The sequence below is a fragment of the Molossus molossus genome, unplaced genomic scaffold (assembly GCF_014108415.1).
Source record: "Molossus molossus isolate mMolMol1 unplaced genomic scaffold, mMolMol1.p scaffold_m16_p_27, whole genome shotgun sequence".
Lineage (NCBI taxonomy): Eukaryota > Metazoa > Chordata > Mammalia > Chiroptera > Molossidae > Molossus > Molossus molossus.
Genome location: NW_023425363.1, coordinates 623,683 through 649,290, shown reverse-complemented (window position 1 = coordinate 649,290; position 25,608 = coordinate 623,683). Strand labels below are relative to the sequence as shown.

The 25,608-nt window shown below is 40.0% G+C and overlaps 1 protein-coding gene and 2 pseudogenes across 1 annotated transcript in view; 1 reads left to right on the top strand and 2 right to left on the bottom strand.

The window, feature by feature from the left end:
* Nucleotides 1-2,541: 2,541 nt before the first annotated feature.
* LOC118641219 lies at nt 2,542-3,638 on the bottom strand (annotated as a pseudogene).
* Nucleotides 3,639-15,255: 11,617 nt separating this feature from the next.
* Nucleotides 15,256-25,608, top strand: part of LOC118641248 (phosphoribosyl pyrophosphate synthase-associated protein 2-like) — a 78,304-nt gene continuing 67,951 nt past the window's right edge. Inside the window, 1 exon segment of the mRNA XM_036278351.1 lies at nt 15,256-15,383. The gene's annotated coding sequence lies outside the window, so the exon portion shown is untranslated.
* Nucleotides 20,385-21,684, bottom strand: LOC118641246 (annotated as a pseudogene).

Here is a 25,608-nt window from a genome sequence, read left to right as displayed (position 1 = left end):
GATACCATACAAATTAATTTTGTATTCTCTATGACATTAAAACTGATTGACCTAGCTTGCATTTTGGGAAGCTGTTGAGCAGATACAAATTTTTCAATATTGTAAGATTTGTTTGAAAGCTGTAATATTATCAGCAACAAATACTGTTGGTTGTTTTCCTAACAGGGATAAGCTTACTTTATTTGATTTTGAGAAAATTTCTGGCAAATACTGAAGTCTAAATAACCATTGTTTATCAATTAATGTTCTTTCAAATAAAAACGGCCCATGGAGGCCTGGCCAGTTTTGCTCGGTGGTTAGAGCATCGGCCTGTGGTCCAGAGAGACCTGGGTTTGGTTCCCACTAAGGTCACGTACCTCGGTTGCAGTTTGTCCCCAGCCCAGGTGGCAGCCATTCGATGTGTCCCTTTCGCATCGATGTTTCTCTCTCTCTCTCTCTCTCTCTCTCTCTCTCTCTCTCTCTCTCCCACTCTATCTGAACAAAAGGTGGAAAAATGTCCTTGGGTGAGGATAAATAAATAAATAAATAAATAACGGCCCCTGGAGCAAGACACAGAGATATTGCTGAAGCTAGAGTGGCAGAGCCCAGGGACCTTGACTGAGAAGGCAGCCCTGTGGCTGCTGCTTTGGCTTCCATGGTGGGTTTTCTAGACATGACTTCAGAAGATGAGAAGGCTGAAGAAAGCCTGAGAGGCTGAGGGGTAGGCCTGAGAGGAGGAGAAGTGTGAGATGTGCTTCCAGCAGCCATTGGTATAGGAGGAGCAGGCTGGGCTCAGTCCTGGAACGGAGCCTTGTAGGACTGGAAGGGTTGGGCTTTAAAAATATTGAGAGCTTCTGGGTGGTCATGAGGTGCTCTGAACCTACTTTCAAATGCATGTCCAAGTCAAAATGTCACACCCTTGTCCCCAAGCTAAGCCTTCCAACCCCAGTAACCCTCGAGTCTTCTTTGACATAAACATCAAATGTAAGCAAGTTGGTCAAATCGTCTTAGAATCATTTGCAGGTACTGTACCCCAAACTGCAGAAACCTTTTGTGTATTGTGTACAGGAGAAAAAAACATTGCATCCATCACTGAGAAACCTCTTGTTAAAGTAAGAAATGTTCAAACCTGTAGAGAATTTTTATGTTTATTTGAGCCAAACTGATGACAATTGCAGGGCAGCAGAATCTCAAGGGATTGAGAAAATGCTCCAGAAAATGGCTGCTTTACTACTTATTATCTATATCAGCATCAAAGGAGAAGATGTATGGGGGTTAATATATAAGATGTAAGAATATGTAAGGAAATTCATTGGTGATAGGGAGGTGGGAGAAAGCAAAGCAGGGAAATCTCTAGGATTAAATAAGTCATGAATAAACACACTTTTTTTTTTTTTTTTTACATTCATGGGTATAGAATAATTAACAGTCAACAATTAACATGGTAACAACAATAAGGTGCTTTGTAGTCTGCTTTGGCCTGGTGTGCCTGGAGTGATCCAGTGAGAAAGGAAATTACCAAAGGGATATTTTCCTAGATGCAAAAAGACAATAGACAAGCTCAGTTAAGTTGAAAATTGACCTCCGTCAGGGACGATAGTATCCTAGGACATGACTACCTGCCATGACTCGATTTTAGTTAAGAAATTTTTATTTCAGACCATCCTTCATGGTTACTTTTAGTCTCTGAGTTTGTAAGTCTGTCATGCAGGCCTCCTGTGAGCTTGTCTCACAATTACTTATTTTATTGACTTCACCACCACTCTTGTTCATGACTGTGTGTTGAGATGCTCAAGAACTTTGTTTAGAGGGAGGGATGGAGTTGTAGCATGAAGAAAACATGGGAGGTGAGGAGGTACAGAAATAAGACAGAACGACTTCTCAAGGAAGAAGTTTGGCATCTTTCAGAGAAAAAGAATGCAGAAAAAACTCAAGAGAGGCAATATTGCTTTGGAGCCCACGGAATAAAAGTCTACCCAGAGCAAAGGAAAGGAATCTGTTTGCTCTTTTTGCCTGGAAAACAGGGGTGGTATGAAGAAGGACTGTGGGTGAGTACTAAAGCAAGGAGCTCCACCGGGCAGCACATCAGGTAAGAGGTGGCCTCACTCAGGACACCTGCAGTGGGGGTGGTACAAAGTGTCTTCTGTAAATGGCTTATATGCAGCAGACTCCTTAGGAAAGGCCAGAGCTTAGGAACATGAATGTGTGGTATTAGAGGACACAACAATCTCCCTAGGCTACAACTCCATATATCTGAATGAGGCGGGACTATGGTCTTGTGGTTAGGCAAGTTGAAGGATTTGATTCTACAAACTTCTAGTATTAGTGTTAGTGTGACTTTACTTATTGCTAAAGCTGGTGAGGCCTGGGGGACTTTGGGTTACACATACATGTCTTTATTTTCATCATAGACATATGAGATAATTCTGAGCTGGAACTGTGTCCTAATCACTCCTGTGACCCCCACAAGATAATGTCCTGCACATGGTAGAGGATAGTCCCAGTCTTCACTTTAATGTCCTGTCCAAAACTATCATCATGCCAACCTCGGGAAGGCTTTCCCTAGGAAGAGTTTTCCCAAAGCCCATGCACACTCTTGTTCCTCAGGCTATAGATGAAAGGGTTCATCATCTGGGTGACCACCACATACATCACTGGGGTCACTGAGTCCTTCATGGGGTAAGTGTACACAGTCCTCAGATACACCATAGAAAGTGTCCCATAGCAGAAGGTGACCATAGCCAAATGGGAGACAAAAGTGGAGAAGGCTTTGTACTTGCTAGAGGCTGATGGTATTTGGAGGATGGCTCTAGCAATCCAGACATAAGACATGATCATGACCCCAATGGGGTGAGGAAGATGAAGGACCTTGTGGCAATCAGTACCTTGTGATTGACTTTGGTGTTGGAACACATGAGCTTCAGCAAGATGTACATTTCACAGGAGATATAGTGGATATTCCAGGACCCACAAAAGGTCACCCTGGTTATGAGGAGGGTGAGGAAAAGACCATAGAGCAGCGGTTCTCAGCCTGTGGGTCATGACCCCTTTGGCGAAGAACCCTTTCACAGGGGTCGCCTAAGACATAACAGTAGCAAATTTACAGTTATGAAGTAGCAACAAAAATAATTTTATGGTTGGGGGTCACCACAATATGAGGAATAATATTAAGGAATTGTGGCATTAGGAAGGTTGAGAACCACTGCCCTAGAGGAAAGAGATCACCCAACAGAAAGAGAGGAGCAAAATACAGACGTCAGGGCTCATGGTCGCGGTGTAGTGGAGGGGGCGGCAGATGGCCACATAGTGGTCATAGGCCATCGTGGCCAGGATGAGGTTGTCCAGGGCCACCAAGGAGACCAGGACGTAGACATCCTGCATAGGAGATGGCTTTGTTCTGGGACTAAGTTTCACCAGCATCTTGGGGATTATGTTGGTGATGAAGAATAGGTCAGTGAAGAAGAAATTGGCCAGAAAGAAGTATATGGGAGTGTGCAGGCGGGAAACAAAACTGATGGCCAGAATTATGAGCATATTTCCCACCACTGTGACCAGGTACATAGAAGGAACATCCCAAACAGCATGTGCTGGTCTTCAGGACTCTTAGAGAGCCCCAAAAGAAGGAACTCAGATACTCCATTCTGGTTGCCTCTACCCATTTTCCCAATGTTCTGCAATATCAGCATGAACAGACACTTACTATATGCTCTAAATTGAATAAAGACATTTGAATAACCAAAACCAACTTTTTTTTTTTTTTTTATCCTCACCCGAGGACATTTTTCCATTTTTTGTACAGATAGAGTGGGAGGGAGAGAGAGAGAGAGAGAAACATCGACATGAAAGGGACACATCGAGTGGCTGCCACCCGCACGACCAACCAGGGCCAGGGACAAACTGCAACTGAAGTACATGCCCTTAGCAGGAACCGAACCCGGGTCTCTCCGGACCGCAGGCCGACGCTCTAACCGCTGAGCCAAACCGGCCAGGGCAAAACCAACTGTTTTTTAAGCATAAAAATATCTTAGGCTAAATTAAAAAATTTTTTTTGTGTGTAAGAAGTAATGTAATAATAGACACAAACAGGACATGAAAAATTTTAATGCAATTTAGTAATTCTAGTTACATATAATCTGGCAGAACCAATACAATAGGAATAATATCAATTCTTTTATCATCATCATCATTATTATTATTTTGTTGTTGTTCAGATGGGGGGGAGAGAGAGAGAGACATCGATGTGAAAGGGACACATCAAGTGTTGCCTCCTGCACGACCCCAACCAGGGCCAGGGACCAATCACAATCGAGTTATGTGCCCTTGACTGTAATCAAACCCGTGCCTCATCAGTCTGTGGGCTGATGCTCTAACCACTGAGCCAAACCAGCCAAGGCTCAATTTTATTATTTTGAATAATATCATCTTATAATTTCTTTGGAAGTGATTAAAGATTAATATGTTATATTGTGACATTGTATACACTTGATATTTATTTATTTATTTATTTATTTATTTTATTTATTTATTTTGTGGTACGTGCCCCTAGTGGGAACCGAACCCAGGACTCTCTGGTCTGCAGGCCGACACTCAACCGCTGAGCCAAACTGGCCAGGGCTACACTTGATATTTTAAAAGGTGTATGCAGTATAAGAAATTGATATTATGCAACTGGACAATGGAGAAAAGTAAAAATATTGAAAAGACAATAGAAAAATTATTTGCTGATATGATGACCTAACTGGGAAACATAAGACAATCAACTGAAATTTCATTAGAAATAAAAAGAAATCTCAGAACACTGGAAATCAAGTCTGAGCTCTGACGCTTTCTAGCTGTGAAACCTCAGGCAAATTATGTGAACTGTTTTACTCCATTTTTTTTCATGTGAAAAATTGGTCAAGATGAGAATAAAATTAAGTTAATAAAGTGCTTAACACAAGGAGCTAAACTTCAGTGAGAATTCACGAAATATTCATTATTATCATATGTAAACAATAATCAGGAATAATATTAAAATATGATGTACAATTCCATCCACATTATCAACTAATGGAACTATGCATTAAGATGTTAGCAAGAATAAGGCAGGGTCTTCAAACTTTTCAGAGAGGCATAAAGTAAAATCGTAGTAAATGGATAGACATACCAAGATTCCAGCTAGGAAGAGGAACACTTGCAATGGTGCATATTCTACCAAATTAATGTAAAAATTTACCTATTCAAAGTAAAAATTTTAACAGGGTATTTAAGAAGCAAAGTTTAGGGATTCCAAAATGGCGGGGGAGTGAATGGAAGCTACACAGACTATCTCCCAAGACCAAACTGGAATTACAACAAAAATAAAGACAAATCGTCAGGAAAAAGCAACAGAAAAGCAGTTTGGAGGACATTATAACCAGGGACACTGACAGGATCCTGGTAGGATTACAAAGGCGCAAGAGGGGGGCTGGGAACTCACAGACAGCAGCCAATATAGCTGTGAGCAGTGCCCTCAGGTTAAACTCCCAAGCGGCTTCACAGCGCAGAGCTGGGACAGAGGTTAAAATAGCCACAGCCACTCACCTTGGGCTCCGGCAGAGGGAGGGCGAACTGGACTGGAACTGTGTGGGGACACTCGGGATTTGGAGGGCGCTCAGAGCTTTTGCTGAGTTGCAGTCATGGTGGTCATCTTACTCCTTCCCAAGGCTCTGGGGAGAGGCAGCGGGTTCGTGTCACTCGGAGATTCAACCCCACCCAGTGGCCATTGAAATGCAAATTGAGGCTCATTAACAACCAGCATCTGTCCCACCCTCGGGAAATCCCCTTATGCTGAACACCTGAGGGAGTTTCTCATTCAACTGAGAACCCAAGGCTCTTTAAGTAACTGCTACTGATAGTCTCGAGGCAAAAAGCTAGAGGATAACAGTACCATTTCTAGGCTAGCAACTCTAACCAGGAAAGTAAGACTTGACAGTGGTGTTTAACGTGGGACCTCCCTGGCTCATCCAAACCCAGGAGAGGGAGCCAAAAACTAACAACCACAGGGAAAATTTCACAGGCTCCAAAGCCACTGTGATAGCCAAAATGGTAAAACACAGAAACAAAAGCCAAATGAAAAAACAAGAGAGCTCTACTGAAGATGAGATAAATGAGGGGCAGTTAAGCATGTTAACAGAACTAGAATTCAGAGCCATGATCTTGAGGAAGCTCAACAGCATGTGTAAGGACATGAGCACCATGAGTAAAGACATAGAAATGTTGAAAATCAACCAATTGGAAATTAAAAACCACCAAAAAGAAATGAAGAATGTAATATCAGAAATAAAGAACACATTGTAAGGTCTAAACAGCAGAGTAGAGGAAACAGAGGAACGGATCAGTCAATTAGAAGACAGGGTAGAAAAAAATCAACCAATTAGAAAATCAAAAGGAAAAAACAATTAAAAAACAGGAAGACAGCTTAAGAGAACTATGGAACAACTGGAAACGTAATAATATTCACATCACAGGAGTCCCCAAAGAAGAAAATGAGCAAGGGTTACAGAATATATTTGAAGAAATAGTGACAGAAAACTTCCCTAATTTGCCAAAGGAAGAAGACATTCAAGTTCAAGAAGCATAGAGAGCCCCAAGTAAGAAGAACCCAAACAGGCCCACACCAAGACACATAGTAATTAAACTGCCAAAAATTAAAGACAAAGAGAGAATCCTAAAAGCAGCAAGAGAGAAGCAACAGGTTACCTACAAAGGAAACCCCATAAGGCTCTCAGCTGACTTCTCAACAGAAACACTCCAGGCCAGAAGGGAATGGCATGAGGTAATCAAGGTCATGAAAAACAAGGATCTGAATCCAAGACTACTCTATCCAGCAGGGCTATCATTCAAAATAGAAGGTCAAATAAAGAGCTTCCCAGACAGAAAAAAGGCTAAGGGAATACATTAGCACCAAACCAGCACTACAATAGATGTTAAAAGGACTGCTGTAATTAGCAGGAGAAATAGAAAGAAAAATATAACCACACTAAACAAAAATGGTAATAAATAAGGACATGTCAATAATCACCATAAATGTAAATGGGTTGAATGCTCCAATAAAAAGACACAGAGTAGCTGATTGGATGAGAAAGCATGACTCAACTATATGTTGTTTACAAGAGACCTACCTCACACAAAAAAGACACACATAGGTAGAAAGTGAAGGGATGGAAAAAAATCTTCCATGCAAGCAGAAAGAAAAAAAAGCTGGGGTAGCAATACTCATATCCCATAAAATAGATTTCAAAATGAAGGCCAAAACAAGAGACAAAGAAGGCCACTACATAACATTGCAAGGATCTATCTAACGGGAAGATATAACCTTGATAAACATATATGCACCCAATATAGGAGCACCAATATATATTAAAAATCTTTTGGAGGACTTCAAAGAAGAAACCAATAGCAATACAATCATAGCAGGGGACTTCAATACCCCGTTGACATCACTGGATAGATCTTCTAGACAAAAAATTAACAAGAAAACACAAACTCTAAATAAAGTGCTAGATCAAATGGATTTAATAGATATCTACAGAGAATTACACCCCAAAACTACAGAATTCACATTCTTCTCAAGTGCACATGGAACATTCTCAAAGATAGACCACGTGCTAGGGCACAAACTAAGTCTCTATAAGTTCAAGAAGACTGAAATCATATCAAGCATCATCTCAGATCACAATGGCATGAAACTAGAAATCAACTGCAACAAGAACATGCAAAGACATTTGAAAACATGGAGGCTAAATAGCATATTATTGAACAATGAATGGGTTACCGAGGAGATCAAGGAAGAAATTCTAAACTTCCTGGAAACCAATGAAAACAAACACACAACACAAAACCTATGGGATGCAGCGAAAGCAGTTCTGAGCGGGAAGTCCATAGTACTACAGGTGTAATTCAAGAAGCAAGAAGAATTTCTAACAGACTATCTAAGCTCACAACTTAAAGAACTAGAAAGCAAACAAAAAGAAAACCCCAGAACAAGTGGAAGGAAGGATATAGTAAAGATCAGAGCAGAAATAAATGACATGGAGACCATAAAAAACAAAAAACAATTCAAAGGATCAATGAACGAAGAGCTGGTTCTTTAAAAAGATTAAAAAGATTGATGGATCCTTAGCTAGACTCATCAAGAAACAGAGAGAACCCAAATACACAAAATTAGAAATGAAAGAGGAAAAATAATAACTGACACCACAGAAATACAAAGGATCATGAACAAATATTGTGAACAATTATATGGCAACAAATTTGACAATCTAAGCAAAATGGACAAATTTCTAGAAACACATAGTCTCCCAAAACTGAACCAGGAAGAGATAGAAAGCTTGAACAGACCAATAACAACAAAAGAAATTGAAGATGTAATCAAGACTCTCCCAGCAAACAAAAGCCCAGGCCCGGATGGCTTCATGGGGAAGTTTTACCGAACATTCAAAAAAGAACTAACACCCATTCTCCTCAATCTATTACAAAAAATTCAAGAAGAAGGAAGACTTCCAAACTCATTCATGAGACCAGCATAATTCTAATTCCAAAACCAGAAAATGATACAGAGAAAGTAAACTACAGCCAATATCCCTGATGAACATAGATGCCAAAATCCTACACAAAATACTAGCAAATCAGATCCAGCAATACATCAAAAAATCATTCACCATGACCAAATGTGATTTATCCCAGGGATGCAACGCTGGTACAATATTCGCAAATCAATAAATGTGATACACCACATAAACAAAATGAAAGATAAAAACCATATGATCATATCAATAGATGCTGAAAAAGCATTTGACAAAGTCCAGCACCCATTTCTGATAAAAACGGTCAGCAATCTGGGAATAGAGGGATCATATCTCAACATAATAAAGGCCATATATAAAAGACCTACAGCCAACATCATACTCAATGGGCTAAAAGCATTTCCCTTAAGAACAGGAACAAGACAAGGATGCCCACTTTTGCCTCTCTTATTTAACATAGTACTGGAAGTCTTAGCCACAGCAATCAGACAGAAAGAAAAAAATTAAAGCGATCCAAACTGAAAAGGAGGAAGTGAAAATGTCATTATTTGCAGATGACATGATATTATATGTAGAAAACCCTAAAGACTCCATCAGGACTACTAGACTTAATAAATGAATTTGGCAAAGTAGCAGGATACAAAATTAACGTCAAGAAATCGACAGCATTCTTATGGACCAATGATGAACTCACAGAAAGAGAAACTGAAAAAAAATTCCCATTTACCATTGGGGCAAAAAAATTAAGATACCTAGGAACAAACTTAACCAAAGAAGTAAAGGACCTATTTGCAGAGAACTACAGGACATTGAAAAAAAGAAATAGAGGAAGATATAAAAAAGTGGAAGCACATACCTTGTTCAAGGATTGGAAGAATTAACATCATTAAAATTGTCCATACTACCCAAAGCAATCTATAGATTCAATGCAATCCCCATCAAAATACCAACAACATATTTCACAGAACTAGAACAAATACTCCAAAAGTTCATACAGAACAAAAAGAGACCCCGAATAGTCACAGCAATCTTGAAAAAGCAGGACACAGTAAGTGAGATCACAATACTAGATATCAGGTTATACTACAAAGCGACTGTAATCAAAACAGCCTGGTACTGGCACAAGAACAGGCATATAGACCAGTGGAACAGAACAGAGAACCCAGAAATGGATCCAAGACATTATGCTCAATTAGTGTTTGACAAAAGAGGCAAGAGCATACAATGGAGTAAAGACAGCCTCTTTAATAAATGGTGTTGGAAAATCTCAGACATCATACGCAGCAGAATTTTTACTGACACATCACCTAAGGCAATAGAAACAAAGGAGAAAATGAACACATGGGACTACATCAAATTCAAAAGCTTCTGCACAGCAAAAGATACCATCATCAAAACGGAAAGGCTACCCACTGCATGGGAGAGCATAATTGCCAATGATATATCAGATAAGGGGTTAATTTCCAATACATATAGAGTGCTCATACAACTCCACAAAAGGAAGACAAAGAATCCAATTAAAAAATGGGCAGAAGAACTAAATAGACACCTCTCCAAACAGGACATACAAATGGCTAAGAAACATGAAGAAATGCTCATCATCGCTAATCAACAGAGAGATGCAAATCAAATCAACAATGAAGTATCACCTCACACCTGTCAGAATAACCGCCAACAACAAATCATCAAACAACAAGTGTTGGTGAGGGTGTGGAGAAAAGGGGACTCTAGTACACTGCTGGTGGGAATGCAGACTGGTGCAGCCACTATGGAAAACAATATGGTGTCACCTCAAAACATTAAAAATTGATCTTCCATTTGACCCAGTGATCCCACTTCTAGGAATATACCCTAAGAAGCATAAAACACCAATCAGAAAGAATATATGTACCCCCATGTTTGTAGCAGCACTATTTACAATTGCTAAGATCTGGAAATAGCCCAAGTGCCCATCAGTAGACGAATGGATCAAAAAGCTGTGGTACATATACACAATGGAGTACTACGCAGCGGTAAGAAAGAAAGATCTCTTATCCTTTGAGACTACATGGAGGGACCTGGAAAGTATCATCCTAAGTGAAACAAGCCAAACAGAGAAAGACAAATTTCATATGATCTCACTTATTTGTGGAATATAATGAACATAACAGTTTGAGGAACGGGGTAGTCCCAGAGACGCAGAAGCGGGGTACAGACTGACAATCCCCTAAGGAGTGGGGAGGTGGGGGAGGGATGAACCACAGAACTTATACGCATGTATGCATGAACAGTGGACATGGACAACAATCTGGGGAAGGGGCAGGGAGGGGAGGAGAAGGGGGGAATCAGTGGGGGAAAAAAGGAGAATCATCTGTAACAAAAATTAATCAATAAAAATAAATTAAAAAAATAAATAAATGGTGTTGGGAAAATTGGACAGCTACATGCAAAAAAAATAAAACTAGACCATCAACTGACACCATACACAAAAATAAACTCAAAATGGATAAAAAACTTAAATGTGACCCGTGAATCCATAAAAATTCTAGAAGAAAATGTAGGCAACAAAATTTCGGAAATCATACATAGCAGAATTTTCACTGATACATCACCTAAGGCAACAGAAACAAAGAAAAAAAATGAACACATGGGACTACATCAAACTAAAAAGCTTCTGCACAGCAAAAGAAAAAAACATTAAAATGGAAAGGCAACCCATTGTATTGGAGAGCATCGTTGCCAATGATATATCAGATAAGGGGTTAATTTCCAAAATATATAGATTGCTCATACAACTCAACAAAAGGAAGACAAAGAACCCAATTAAAAAATGGGCAGAGGAGTTGAATAAACACCTCTTTAAACAGGACATACAAATGGCCAAGAGACATATGAAGAAATGTTCAACATCACTAATCATCAGAGAGATGCAAATTAAAACAACAATGAAGTATCACCTCACACCTGTCAGAATGGCCGCCATCAACAAATCATCAAACAAGTGTTGGCAAGGGTGTGGAGAAAAGGGGACTTCAGTACACTGCTGGTGGGAATGCAGACTGGTGCAGCCACTATGGAAAACACTATGGTGTTAGCTCAAAAAATTAGAAATTGAACTGCCATTTGACCCAGTGATCCCGCTTCTAGTAATATACCCTAAGAAGCCTGAAACACCAATCAGAAAGAATATATGTACCCCCATGTTCGTAACAGCACTATTTACAATAGCTAAGATCTGGAAACAGACTAAATGTCCATCAGTAGACGAATGGATGAAAAAGCCGTGGTACATATACACATGGAGTACTATGCAGCTGTAAGAAAGAAAGATCTCTTATCCTTTGAGATGTCATGGAGGGACCTGGAAAATATTATCCTAAGCGAAACTATCCAAACAGAGAAAGACAAGTTTCATATGATCTCACTTATTTGTGGAATATAGTGAACATAACAGTCTGAGGAATGGGGTAGTTCCAAAGACGTGGAAGTGGGATACAGACTGACAATCCCCAGAAGAGGGGGTGGTGGGTGGGAGAGATAAACCACAGAATTTATATGCATGTATGCATGAACAATGGACATGGACAACAAAGCTGGGGACAGGGCAGGGACGGAGGAGGAGGAGGGAATCAGTGGGGGGAAAAGGAGAAACATCTGTAACAAAAATAAATAAACTAATTTAAAATAATGTACATGCCATAATTAACAAAATATGTTATTGCTAAAAAAAAACTGCTATCCGTTATCTAAGCCTTCAGCAATCTTTTTGTTATTTTTGCTGGCAGAGGGTCTTGCCTTGGTGTTGATGGCTGCTGACTGATCACAGTGATATGTGTTGAAGGCTGGAGTGATGGCAAAATCTTAAAATAAGACAATAATGAAGTTTGTTTCATTGATTGACTCTTTCTTTCATGGATTATTTGTTAGTAGCATGCAATTTTACTCCCAGAGAGCTTCTTTCAAAATTGAAGTCAATTCTCCCGAAGTCTGCCACTGCTATATCAACTAAGTTTACATTATATTCTAAATCCTTTGTTGTCATTTCAAAATTTTTCACATCTTCACTAGGAGTACATTCCATCTCAAGAAACCACTTTCTTTGCCCATCCACAAGAAGCAATTCCTCATCTGTTAAAGTTGTGTCATGATATTGCAGCAATTCAGTCACATCTTCAGGCTCCACTTATAATGCTAGTTCTCTTACTATTTCCTCCACTGCTGTTATTTCCTCCACTGAAGTCTTGAACCCCTCAAAGTCATCCATGAGGGCTGGAATCACCTTCTTCCAAACTCCTGTTAATGTTGATATTTTGAGCTCTTCCCATGCCTCAGGAATGCTTTTTAATGGCACCTAGAATGATGAATCCTTGCCACAGTTTTTCAGTCCAGATCCATCAGGGGAATCACTGTCTATGGCAGCTCTGGCCTTACAAAATGCATTTCTTAAATAATAAGGCTTGAAAGTCTCTCACATTGATGTTTCTCTCTTTCTCTCTCTCCTCCTCTCCCTTCCTCTCTCTCTGAAAAATCTATTGGAATAAAACATACACAAAAAATCACACACAAAAACGAGGTATGCCTGAACAATTCTGTGCTACTGCTCACCTTCTTTTCACCAAGGTGGGTAACTCTGAGGTCACCCATTTTACAGACATTTCTTATTTCCCCAGGACCAAGCACTATACTGGGTACTGGGGAAACAGTGATCGGAACAGAAAAAGGGCTTGCATGCAGGGACTTACAGCCTATGGGGATATTTATAAAATAATCATCCAAATAAATACATAATTAGCAATCATAATAAACTTAATGAAGAAAAAGCATATGAAAAAGTTTTTAGGGGGACAGGCAGGGAGGAGTGGTTTGGAAAAGGCTTGAAACTGAAAACTTGGCTGAAATGTAGTTTAAGTAGGAGATAACTGGGGAGAATACTGTAGGAGGCAGTGCATTCCTGGAGGCGTGAACAGCATGTACAAAAGCACTGTAGTTCAGGGATGGAGGACCAAACTGGGGAGAAAGAACGAGAAGTAACAAGGGAGAGAACATGCAGGCCTCTCTGTAAATGCTAGAAACCCAATCCAGACTAGGGTGGAGGAGAGGACTTTTTTTGGCTCCCCATAATTGAAAAGTCTCGGTGTCTACTGACTTCAGATTCAGCTCAAACTCAGTGGGGATGGTTATATTCCCTGCTCTCCCTTCCTCTATCAGTATCTCTCTGGAGTCCCCCGCCGGGTATTCCTGAAGCAGACATAGGAGAGGAAGCCTCTAGCAGGAGATAGTGTATCTCGTGCTTCATTGGCTCAGCAGCCTATCCTCAGAGAGAATCCGTGAGCTGAGAAGAATGAGCTCCCCTGGTTTGTTAGCCAGTTACAAGTCAACATGTGGGGAAAGAGGCAGCCAAGGCCTGTAAAAGCAGGAAGGTGGGGTGGGTCCAGAGTTGGATCAAAGTGCTGAGGAAGTGAAGTATACTCAACAAATATCCACTGGGAGAAGATTCAGTATTGTCAAGTGAATATATCAGTGGGCTCCTGGGCTTTGCTTTTTGCAGAGGTGTGTCCTTGTAAAGTTGTTTGGCAAAAGAAATGTCTCAAACAACTCCATTTCATGATGTATCATTGATATTATAATTCAAAAATTGAGATGTTTGTATTTCCATACTGTAAAATAAGAGGTTGGAGTAGTCTAGCTAGCTGTGCAACTACAGACAAATTATTTTATGCCTCACTCTTGTGAAAAAATCCAAGAGCAAATTGGAAATGCTGTGCAGTACAGGGGTTAGCTTAGTGCAGAAGTTGGTGAAGGCAGTGGTGCAACCACTGAGCCGGTGTCGCTCAGTGGTTGAGCATCGACCCATGCACCAAGAGGTTGCTGGTTTGATTCCAGGTCAGGGCACATGCCCAGGTTGAAGGCCTGATCTCTAGTGGGGGGCATGCAGGAGGCGGCCAATTGATGTTCTCTTTCATTCTGTTACTATATCTCCCTCTCCCTTTCTCTCTCTGTAACATCAATAAAAAGAATATTTTTGAAAAATAAAAAGAAGTTCAAGTCTACTTTGTCACTAGGCAAGTTATTTAATGTCAGTGTCTCAATTCCCACAACTACTGAAATGGAGATAATACCTACCTCACACTCATTATGGTTAATAGATGATATGCACTTATGAGAACCTGGCCTGATACATTGTGTTACATATGGGCTTGCTATTATCATGTTATAAATATAATAAAGGGTAAACAGACTTAATTTTAAAGAATTCAGTCAATGGATACCCAAACACAATTCCTTTATAATAAAAGCAGGGCAACAAGGCAAACACTAATAACTGAGCATTTACTGCATGATAGGAACTGCTAAAACTTTGCAGATGTTATTCACTTAATCTTCACAACCCTTTGAGATGAGTGGTACTATCACCTCTATTTTTCTGATGAGGAAATTGAGGCTCAGAGAGGTGAAGTGACTTTTCCCAAGGTTACAGGCCAGTAACTTGACCCCAGACATCTGTCATCTACACATACTCAGTACACACTCACATTCCTGGAAACTCACCTCCTGCCTTCACAGCTGACCAGGGCTACCAGCATTCTTGGGGCCCGGAAGCTAGGCCCACCCACCTCTCCAGTCTCCAGCTGGATGGAGCCGCACCTCTCTGGGTCGGCCACGCCCACCACCCTCAGCCAGGTGCTTCCGCAGAAGCAGCTCCTGGCCCCGCCCCCTGCTCCGTCGGCGGCCCCGCCCCCAGGCCTCGTTGTTGGCGCCGACGCCATTCTTGCGCAAGAAGTCGCCATTTTGCTCTTAGAGACATCGCTTGGAGACCCAGTCCTTTCTTCCTTCGGCAGCCGAGGCTGCGCCTAGGCCTGGGCTTGGGGTCAGGGCCAGGTAGGCGGGGCGGGGCCAAGACGAGTGGCGGTGTGGGCGTTTGCGGGGCACCGGCGCCACGAGCGGGAAGCTGGGTGGGCGCACCTGGGAGAGCCGTACCTCGCGCCCCCGCCGCCCCTCCTCCCTCCTCTGGAGTCTGGGCCCAGGGCCGGGTGTGGCGCGAGCCCTGGGGTCCCCTGTCCTGGCGCCGGAGGGAGAGGGTGCAGAGCCCTAGTTATGGGCCCTGCAGCTGGGCCGCTCAGAACACAGCCCTGGAGCCCGGCCGTCAGCGACCCCCAGGCTGACAGCCCGGATGTCCATGTGGCCGCTAGTCCGACATTTCTCTGCCCCAAACGGTATTTTTCTTCCTCATAGAACTTGCCCAGTGGCTGATAGGCACTTTAAAACGTGCCCCCCAATATGCAACGTAGATGATAAAGACTGTTCATGTTTGTGCAGTTTGGGTGTGTAGCATTTGTAAGGAAAAAGGAGATATGAAATGGGAATCTGGGGGTGATGAAGTGTGATTTCTGATGTTTAAAATTTTTAAATGCACAAATAAAAATAATTCACTTGCATCATGAACCCACTAAATCGTACCCTTCTTGTCCTGCCCTGCCCTGGATCCTTACATCCACATTTTAAAAAAATTCTACTCTTATTCTTTTAGAATCTCTTTTGCATAGTCCTGGATATTAAAAAAAAAAATTGATTGTATATTTAGTTTTCCTTAATTACCCTAAAATGGAACCTTTCCCTGTGTCCCGCATTCCTTCTCAAAAATCTTGTAGTGGGCATTTTGAGCATATAGCTTTTTCTTTCTTTCCTTGGATAAATTCCCCAATGGGAAATGCTGAATCAAAGTCATGTGGTCTTTCATAGGCACTTGAGAGAAATTGTTTTCCAAACAAGGCATATTTACAATAGACATTTTTAGAAATCTGGGTGTTTTGTCAATTCCACTAACTGTAATGCAGAATTGGGTGGGGTGTGAAGTCATTTTTTGTGGGGTTGGAGATCAGGCTGTGCAGCCTGCTGTATGTGCAACTGTCTGTGCTGAAGTCAGGCTGACACTGGGTCATGTCTGCTGCTTAGAGACCATTCAGCCTCCAGTCACCTGGTTCATCTCCAAGCTTCACTCCCCGTGTTTAAACTGGGCCTAGTTCTAGTGCCTGCTTTATTGAGTTGTAAGAGTTCAGGGCACTCAGAGATGTTGTCAACCATAAGAAAATGGTTCTGCTGAAAAGAAGAGCCAAGTGCCTGCTTCACAGAGGCATGGAGGATGATTCCATTTAGGTTTTACAGTTCTAATGTTCTTTAATACAGGTACAACAAAAGGTAAATTTTTGTTTGTTTGTTTTGTTAATCCTCACTTGAGGATATTTTTTCCATTGATTTTTAGAGTAGAAAGGAGGGAGAAAAAGAGAAGAACGTGGAAGTGAAACACACATCCATTGGTTGCCTACCACAGGGCCAGCGCTCTAACTGCTGAGCCAAACTGGCTAGGGCAAAAAAGGCAAACTTTATTTGAGGTACATCACTAATAAAAATAATTCTTTATGCTTTATGATGCCTTTTAATTTGCAAACTACTTTTAATCCCATTTGTTAATCATTGCAACTCTGAGGTCAGGCTTTATTCAAAGGACATTTGTTATATAACACAAACATTTGTTGAGCCTCTACCATGTGCTATTCTAGACACTGGATATACAGCAGAGAATAAATAGTAAAAAAATAAAAAAAAATCTCTGCTGTTCTGGACATTTAATTCTGGTGAGGGAAGCTGTTTTTACCAATTGTCTATCTTGGCAAGAAGGAAAAGGCTGAGGCCTATGAGGCCGAGTGTCCTGCCCAAGGCCTAGTAACAAGTAAGTTTGGAAGGCAAACTCAAGGCTTCACATTCCTACTCTAGCTGTCTTTAGGTAGAAGGTATTTACACAGTGGATGTTTTGGGAAAGCAACACACTTTATTTATTTATTTTTTCAGCAGGAAGGAGAGAGGGGGGAAGAGAGAGAGAATGAGAGACATTGATGTGAGAGAGACACATCGACTGGTTGCCACCCACACGACCCCATCCGGGGCCCTGGGAACAAACTGCAACTGACATATGTGCCCTTAGCGGTAACCGAACCTGGGCCTCTCTGGTCCACAGGCTGACGCTGTAACCACTGAGCCAAAGCGGCCAGGGCAAGCAACACACTTTAATGTGAGCCTTCCTCATCTGAAATATGGATCAGTGGTTTTGAAATAGCACATCCAAAGCAAGTGGTTTTTCAGTGTGGTTTGTTTAACAGATTGTCAAATCTCATTCAAAGAGGAATAGGTTTTACTAGTTGAAAGGTGCTGAGATTCTCTGAAAAGGTTTTCATATGTGTTATAAATCTCATATCCTAAAATAAATTTAGGAAATGTAAAAGCAACTGTGGTTTATTGGGGAGAAAAAATGGGAGTGTTCTCTTGTGTGTGTGTGTGATTCTTTTTAAAAAAATTTATTTTTCAATTGCTGTTGACAAACAATATTATGTTAGTTTAAGGTGTACACTAAAGTGATTAGATATTTATATACCCACCTGGCACCATACATAGTTATCCCATTATTATTGACTATCTTGCCAACATTATACTTTATCCTGGTGACTATTTTTCACCTTTTTCACACACACACCCCCCAAACAACTTCTCATCTGGCAACCATGAGTTTCTTCTCTGTATCTATGAGTTTGTTTTGGTTTTTAGATTCCACATATAAGTGAAATCATATGGTGTTTGTCTTTCCCTCTGACTTTTAAATTTTTTGAGGAACCTCCATACTGTTTTCTCTGGTCTCTGTACCAGTTTACAATCTCACCAACAGTGCACAAAGGTTCCCTTTTCTCCACATCCTTGCCAACACTTGTTGTTTATTGATTTATTGATGACAGCCCATTTTGACAAATGTGAGGAGATATCTCATTGTCATTTTAATGTACACTTTGATGACTAGTGATGTTGAGCATCTTTTCATATTGGCCATATGTATTCTGTCTTTGGAGGACTATTCAGGTCCTCTGCCCATTTTTTAAATTGGATTGTTTGGGGGGGTGTAAGTTTCTTATATATTTTGTGTATTAACCCCTACTGAATATGTCATTGGTGAATATCTTTTATTTATGTAGGTTGTCTGTTGTGGTATTGAAGGTTTTTAGTTGTTTAAAAATTTAGTTTGATAATCCCATTTGTTTATTTTTTCTTTTATTTCCCTTGCCTGGGAGACATCTCTAAAAATGTATTGCTGACAGTGAAGTCAGAGAGTTTACTGCCTATGTTAGTAGGACTTTTGGTTTCAGGTCTTACATTTAACTCTTTAAACCATTTTGAGTTTATTTATGTATACGATGTAAGAAAGTGATTTAGTTTCATTTGTTTTGCATGTGTGTGTCCAGTTTTTTCAAAACCATTTATTGAACATACTCTCTTTTTATCCCATTGTATGTTCTTGCCTCCTTTGTCATGTATTAATTTACCATACATGCGTGGGTTTTATTTCTGGGCTTTTGATTTTATTCCATTGATCTATGTGTTTGTATTTATACTAGTAACATAATGTTTGATAATGGTAGCCTTGTATAGTTTGATATCAGGTAATGTGATACCTCACTTTGTTCTTCTTTCTTAGTATAACTGTGGCTATTTGGGGTCTTTTGTGGTTTTATGTAAATTTTGGGATTATTTGTTCTAGTTCTGTGAGAATGGTCATTTGTATTTTGAAATGGATTGCATTGAATCTGTACATTGGTTTGGGAAGTTATGGAAATTTTAATGATGTTAATTTTTCCTATCTATGAGCATGGTATATATTTATTTGTATCTACTTAAATGCCTTCAATGTCTAATAGTTTTTCAATACAAATCTTTTACCTGCTTTGTTAAATTTATTCCTAAATATTTTATTCTTCTTGATACGTAATTGTAAATGGGATTGTTTTCTTAATTTCTTTTTCTGATAATTTATTATTGCTGTATAAAAATGAAACTGATTTCTGAATATTAACTTTGTATTCTGCTACTTTACTGAATTCATTCATTAGTTTTAATAGTCTTTAGGTGGAATCTTTATGGTTCTCTCAAAATAGTGTCTTGTCATCAGTAAACAGTGACAGTTTTATTTCTTTCCAGTTTGGATACCTTTTATTTCTTTTTGTCTGATTGCTGTAGCTAGGACTTTTAATACTTTATTGAATAAAAGTGGTGAATGTGGACATCCATGTCTTCTTCCTGATCTTAAAGAAAAAGCTTTTAGCTTTTTAATGTTGAATGTGATGTTAGCTGAGGTTTTGTAATACCATTTTTATTATGTTGAGATATGTGCCTTCTGTACACACTTCACTGAGAGTTTTGATCATAAATAGATGTTGGGTTTATTTAAATGCTTTTTCTGGAGCTATTGACATTATCATATTTTTATCCATCATTTTGTTTATGTGGTGTATCATGTTAATTGATTTGTGGATATTGAACCTGTCTTGCATCCCAGGAATAAATTCCGCTTGATCGTGGTGTATGATCCTTTAATGTATTGCTGGATATGGTTTGCTGATAATCCATTGAGGATATTTGCAACTATGTTAATCAGAAATATCGGCCTATAATTTTCTTCTTTTGTCATGTCTGGTTTGGGTATCAGGGTAATGCTCCTTGCATAAAATGAGTTTGGGAGCTTTCCCTCCTCTTGGATTTTTTAATAGTTTGAGAAGGATAGGTATTAGTTCTTTTTTGAATGTTTGGTAAAATTCACCTGTGAAGACATCTGGTATGTATGTATGTATTTTTTCCATTTCAGTCAGGGAATACTTTATTCAACCCCTCAGAGAAATGGACAGGTTGGGTCTGTAACAAAGCATTATATTTTAAACCATAGACTGATAATTGTTTACATACAATTGCTACATACAAATTAACTGATCAGACTACAACAGCTTTTCAGTGTTTAAAACAGAATAAGCTTCCCTGTAAAAGTATCACCTTTGTGACATTTTAACTTTAGTATTCATCTTTTTCTTCCTAATCTCCTTCAACAGAGTCTACACCATTCTCCTTAAAATCCTTCTCAAGGGCAGCCATGTCCTTACGGGTCTTAGAAAACTCTCCTTCCTTCATTCCTCACCCATGTACCAGTGGACAACAGCAGGCTTGGCATACATCAGGTCAGACCTGTGGTGCAGGTGAGCCCAGGCCTCAGCATTAGCTGTGGTGTTGCTCGGCATGCACACAGCTCACTGTACTCTGGCCAGGTCTCCACCAGGTACCACAGTGGGAGGCTGGCTGGTAATTAATGCCAACTTTGAAGAGTGGGGAACAATTCACAAATTGGATGGTCTTGATGGTGGCAATGGCAGCATTAACATCTTTGGAAATCATGTTGCCATGGTACAACAGGCAGCAAGTTATATATTTTACCATGTGGCTGACTGGCTCAAAGCACACATTGGTGACCTCTGCTGCAGAAAGCTGTTCATGGTGGGCTTTCCAAGCAGAGATGACAGCAGCATATGTGGCCAGAGGAAAATGAATGCAGGCATAGGGAACCAGGTTGGTCTGGAATTCGGTCAGTTCAACATTCAAGGCTCCATCTAATCTGAGGAAGGCAGTGATGGAGGACACATTTTGACCTATCAATCTATTCTGGTTAGTATAGGTGGGCATTCAGTATCGAAGTTTCTAAGATAGATGTCATAGATGGCCTTGTTGTCAACTATGAAGGCATAATCAGAATGCTCCATGGCAGTATGGTTGGTGAGGATGGAGTTGTAGGGCTCACTTACAGCTGTGGAAACCTTGGGGGCTGGGTAAATGGAGAACTCCAGCTTGACCTTCTTTCTATAATCAACAGATAGACATTTTGTCAGCAGGGCATTGAACCCAGAACCAGTTATCTCACCAAAGATGTGGAAAACCAAGATGCGTGCACTGGTTAGCCAAATTCAGTCCAAGATGAGGTCAGTGATTTCCTTGCCAATGGTATAGTACCCATGGGCATAGTTATTGACAGCATCTTTCTTGCCTGTGATTAGCTGCTTAGAGTGGAAGAACTGGCAGTAGGTACCAGTGTGAAATTCAATGACTGTGAGTTCCAGGTCTACAAATATGTCCTGGGCACATGCTTGCCAACATCTCTCTCACTGAAGAAAGTGTTGAAGGAGTTATCTTCCCCCCATCCCCTCCACCCAATGGTCTTGTCACTTGGCATCTGACTCAGTGCCATGTTCCAGACAATAGAGCTCCCCCAGCAAGCATTGCCGATCTGGACACCAGTATGGTCAATGTGGATGGAGATGCACTTAGTTATGTTTACTGCCTTGTGGCTGCCAAGCGGATGGTGGAGAAGAGGAGAGGTTGTTGCTTCTTACAGAGTGACTCTTAGGTGGTTGATAGAAGAGATCCTGTTGGGAGTTCTTTGATTACCAATTCTATTTCATTGGTAGTCATGGGTCTATTCAGATTTTCTGTTTCTTACTGAATAGTCTTGGAAGATTGTATGTTTCTAGGAATTGATCCATGTCTTCAGGGTTGTCCAATTTGTTGGCATATAATTGTAGTGTTTTCTTATAATCCTTTGTATTACTGTGGTGCTGGTCAACATTTCTCTTTCATTTCTGATTTTATTTATTTGGGCTATCTTTTTATCTTGATGAATCTGGCTAAAGAATTATCAATTTTGTTTATCTTTTCAAAGAACCAGCTCTTGGTGTATTGATCTTTTGTATCATGTTTTTATTTAATTTAATTTATTTTTAACTTCTCACCTGACGATTTTTTAATTAAGTGGGAGGGCGGGAGGAGAGAGAGACAGAGAGACAGAGAAAGGGAGAAGGAAACATTGATCGGTTGCCTCCCATGTGTGTCCTGACTGGGAATTGAACTCACAACCTTTTTGGGGTACGGGATGACATTCCAGCCAACTGAGCCACCTGGCCAGGGCTGTATTGTATTTTTAGACTCTTACTTATTTCTGCTCTGATCTTTATTATCTTCTTTCTTCTATTCATTTTAGACTTTGTTTTCTTTTTCTAGTTCCTTTCAGTGTAAGGTTAGATTGTTTATTTGAGATGACTCTTGTTTCGTGAGGTTGTCCTGTATTGCTATGAATTTCCCTTTCAGGACTGCTTTGGCTGTGTCTTATAGATTTTTGTGTTGTGTTTTTGTTTTCATTTGCTTCAAGGTATCTTGAGTTCTTCATTGATCTCATTAATTCATTTATTGTTAGTAACATGTTATTTAGCCTCAATGTGTTTGTGTGTTTTTTAGTTTTCTTGTAATTGATTTCTAGTTTCATATGATTGTGATCAGAGAAGATGCTTGATATGATTTAAATCTTAAGTTTATTGAGACGTGTTTTGTGGCTTAATGTGATCTATCCTGGGAAATGTTCCTTGGGCACTTGAAAAGAAAGTATATTCTGCTGCTTTGGGGTGAAATGTCCTAAAAATATCAGTTAAGTCCGTCTGGTCTCATGTGTCATTTATTTAAGGCCATTGTTTCCTGTTGACCTCTATGTGTATTATCTATCTATTGATGTCAGTGGGGTGTTAAAGTCTCCTAGTAGTATTGTCTGTCAGTCTCTCCCTTTATGTCTGTCAGCATTTGACTTACATATTTAGATTCTCCTACATTGGGTATGTAAATGTTTACAAGGGTTATATCCTCTTGTTGGATTGATACCTTTATCATTATTAAATGTCTTCTCAGTCTCTTGTTGCAGTTTTTCTTTTTCTTATTTTAGTCTATTTTGCCTGATATAAATATTGCTATCCAGCTTTTTTCTAATTTCCATTGAAATACCTTTCGATCACATTTCTTTCAGTCTGTGTATGTCTTGATCTGAAGTAGGTTTCTTGTAGGCAGCATATGTATGGGTCTTGTTTTTTGATCCATTCAGCCACCTTTTGTATTTTGATGGGAGCATTTAATCCATTTCCATTTTAAGTTATTGATAGATGTGTAGTAATTGCCATTTTATTCATTGTTTTCTGATTGCTCTTTGTAGTTCTTTTCTATTCCTTATTCTCTTGCTCTCTTGTAAGTCATGATGACTATAGTGTTATGTTGGCTTCTTTCTCTTTTATTTTTATTGTTGACTCTTACAGATGTCCCCTATTTTACCCCCTTTGCCTCCCTCTGCCCTGCCTCAACCTCTCACCTTCCTTCACCCCCCCACCCCCAGCCTTCACTCTCTTTATTTCCTGTTTATATTTTGTAGATCTTTGGTTTGTTGTCTCGTGCTTCATATATACAAAGCTATGTTTAGAGTAGTCTATTTTAAGTTGATGGTCACTTAAGTTCAAACACATTCTAAAATCATATAGTTTTTACTCAACCTTTCCATGTTTATGTTTCTCTCTCTCTCTCTCTCTTTTTTTTTTTTTTTACCTCTTTTGAGTATGTGTCTGTGTGTATCCCTTAATTTATTATTGTAACACAATGTGTTTCTATTTTTATCTTAAACCTTTGTACTAGCTTTATAGTTGGTTGATCTACTGCTTTTACTGTTTGCCTTTGTCAGTGGGAATTTTATTACAATGTATTTTCTTATTCATAGTTTTGATCTTTTCTTCAAAAAGTCCCATTAACATTTCTTGTTAATACTAATTTAGTGGTGATGAAGTCCTTTGGCTTCTTCTTGTCTGTAAGACTCCATCTCACTTTTGATTCTAAATGATAGCTTTGCTGGACAGAGTAATCTTGGTTGTAGGTCTTTGCTTGTCATCACTTTGAATTTTTCATGTCAATCCATTCTGACCTGAACATTTTCTGTTTGGAGTCAACTGATAGTCTTATGGGAACTCCCTTCTCCATAAGTAACTGCTTTTCTCTCGCTGCTTTTAACATTTTCTCTTTGTCTTTAACCTTTGGCATTTTAATTATGATTTGTCTTAGTGTGGGCTTCTTTGTCTTTATTTTGTGACTATTGTCTTTGCCACGTTAGGAAAGTTTTCAGTCATTATTTCTTCAAATAGGTTTCAATCCTTTGCATTCTCTCTTCTTCTGGTACCCCTATGATATGATTTGATATTCTTGATGTTGTCCCAGAGGTGCCTTAAACTATCCTTATTTTTTCCTTTTGCTGTTTTGATTGGGTGTTTTCCACTACCTTGTCTTCCAGATCACTGATTTGATTCTCTGCTTCATCCAGTCTGCTGTTGTTTCCCTCTAGTGTATGCTTCATTGCAGTTACTGTATTCATTTCTGACTGCTTCTTTTTTTTCAATTACAGTTTACATTCAATATTATTTGTTATTAGTTTCTGGTGTACTGCATAGTGGTGAGACAATCACATACTTTACAAAGTGTTTCCACCAATATTCTATCTCCTTTCTTAAGTGTGTGTGTGTGTGTGTGTTTTAATCTCTTTGTTAAAGTTCTCACTGGATTCATGTATTCTTCTGAGTTCATTGAGCATCCTTATAAACAGTGTTTTGAACTCTGTATCTGGTAGATTGCTTGTCTCCATTTTGTTTAGTTCTTTTTCTGGAGTTTTGTCCTGTTCTTTCATTCTTTGTCTCCTCATTTTGGCTGAATTCCTGTGTTTGTTTCTCTGTATTAGGTAGATCCTCTATGTCTCCCAGCCTTGACAGAGTGGCCTTATGTAGAGGGTGTCCTGTGGGGTCCAATGGTGCAGTCTCCCTGATAGCTTCAGAGGTGTCCCCTGTGTAGGTTGTATGTGCCCTTCTTTGGTAGTTGAGTTTTGGTTGCTGTTGTCACATGAGTGGATGGAATTGACCCTCCGGCTAACTGGCTGAGAGGGCTGATTGTCACTCCAGTGAATGCGTTGTTGTGTGAAGGCGGGAGTTGCTTTAGTGGGGCTTTGGTGTCAGCTGAATCCACCTTTTGGGTGTGTCATTTGTGTTTTTGGCAGGGTGGTGCATCAGTGTGATCTGAAACTGGCCACCGAGTGTGTTGATTCTGGAGCATTTTGGGAGGGGCTTTGTGCAGGCCCACTTCAGCTGCCTCTAGTGCTGGGCTTGGTGGCTCTTGGTAGAAGCTACAAAGTATCCTGGGCTTGGAGGCACTTGGGAGAATGCTGCAAACTGAGCCTGGCTGCAATTTGTGCTGGGCTTGGGACCCTTAGTGGGCAACAGGATGTGAGCTGTGCCAGCTGCCACTTGTGCAGTCTTGTGGTTGCTTAGTTGAAGATACATTTCAGGCTAAGGTTAAGGCTACCACTTATGCTTGGCTTGGGGCCACTTGATGGAAGTTATCATGCAAG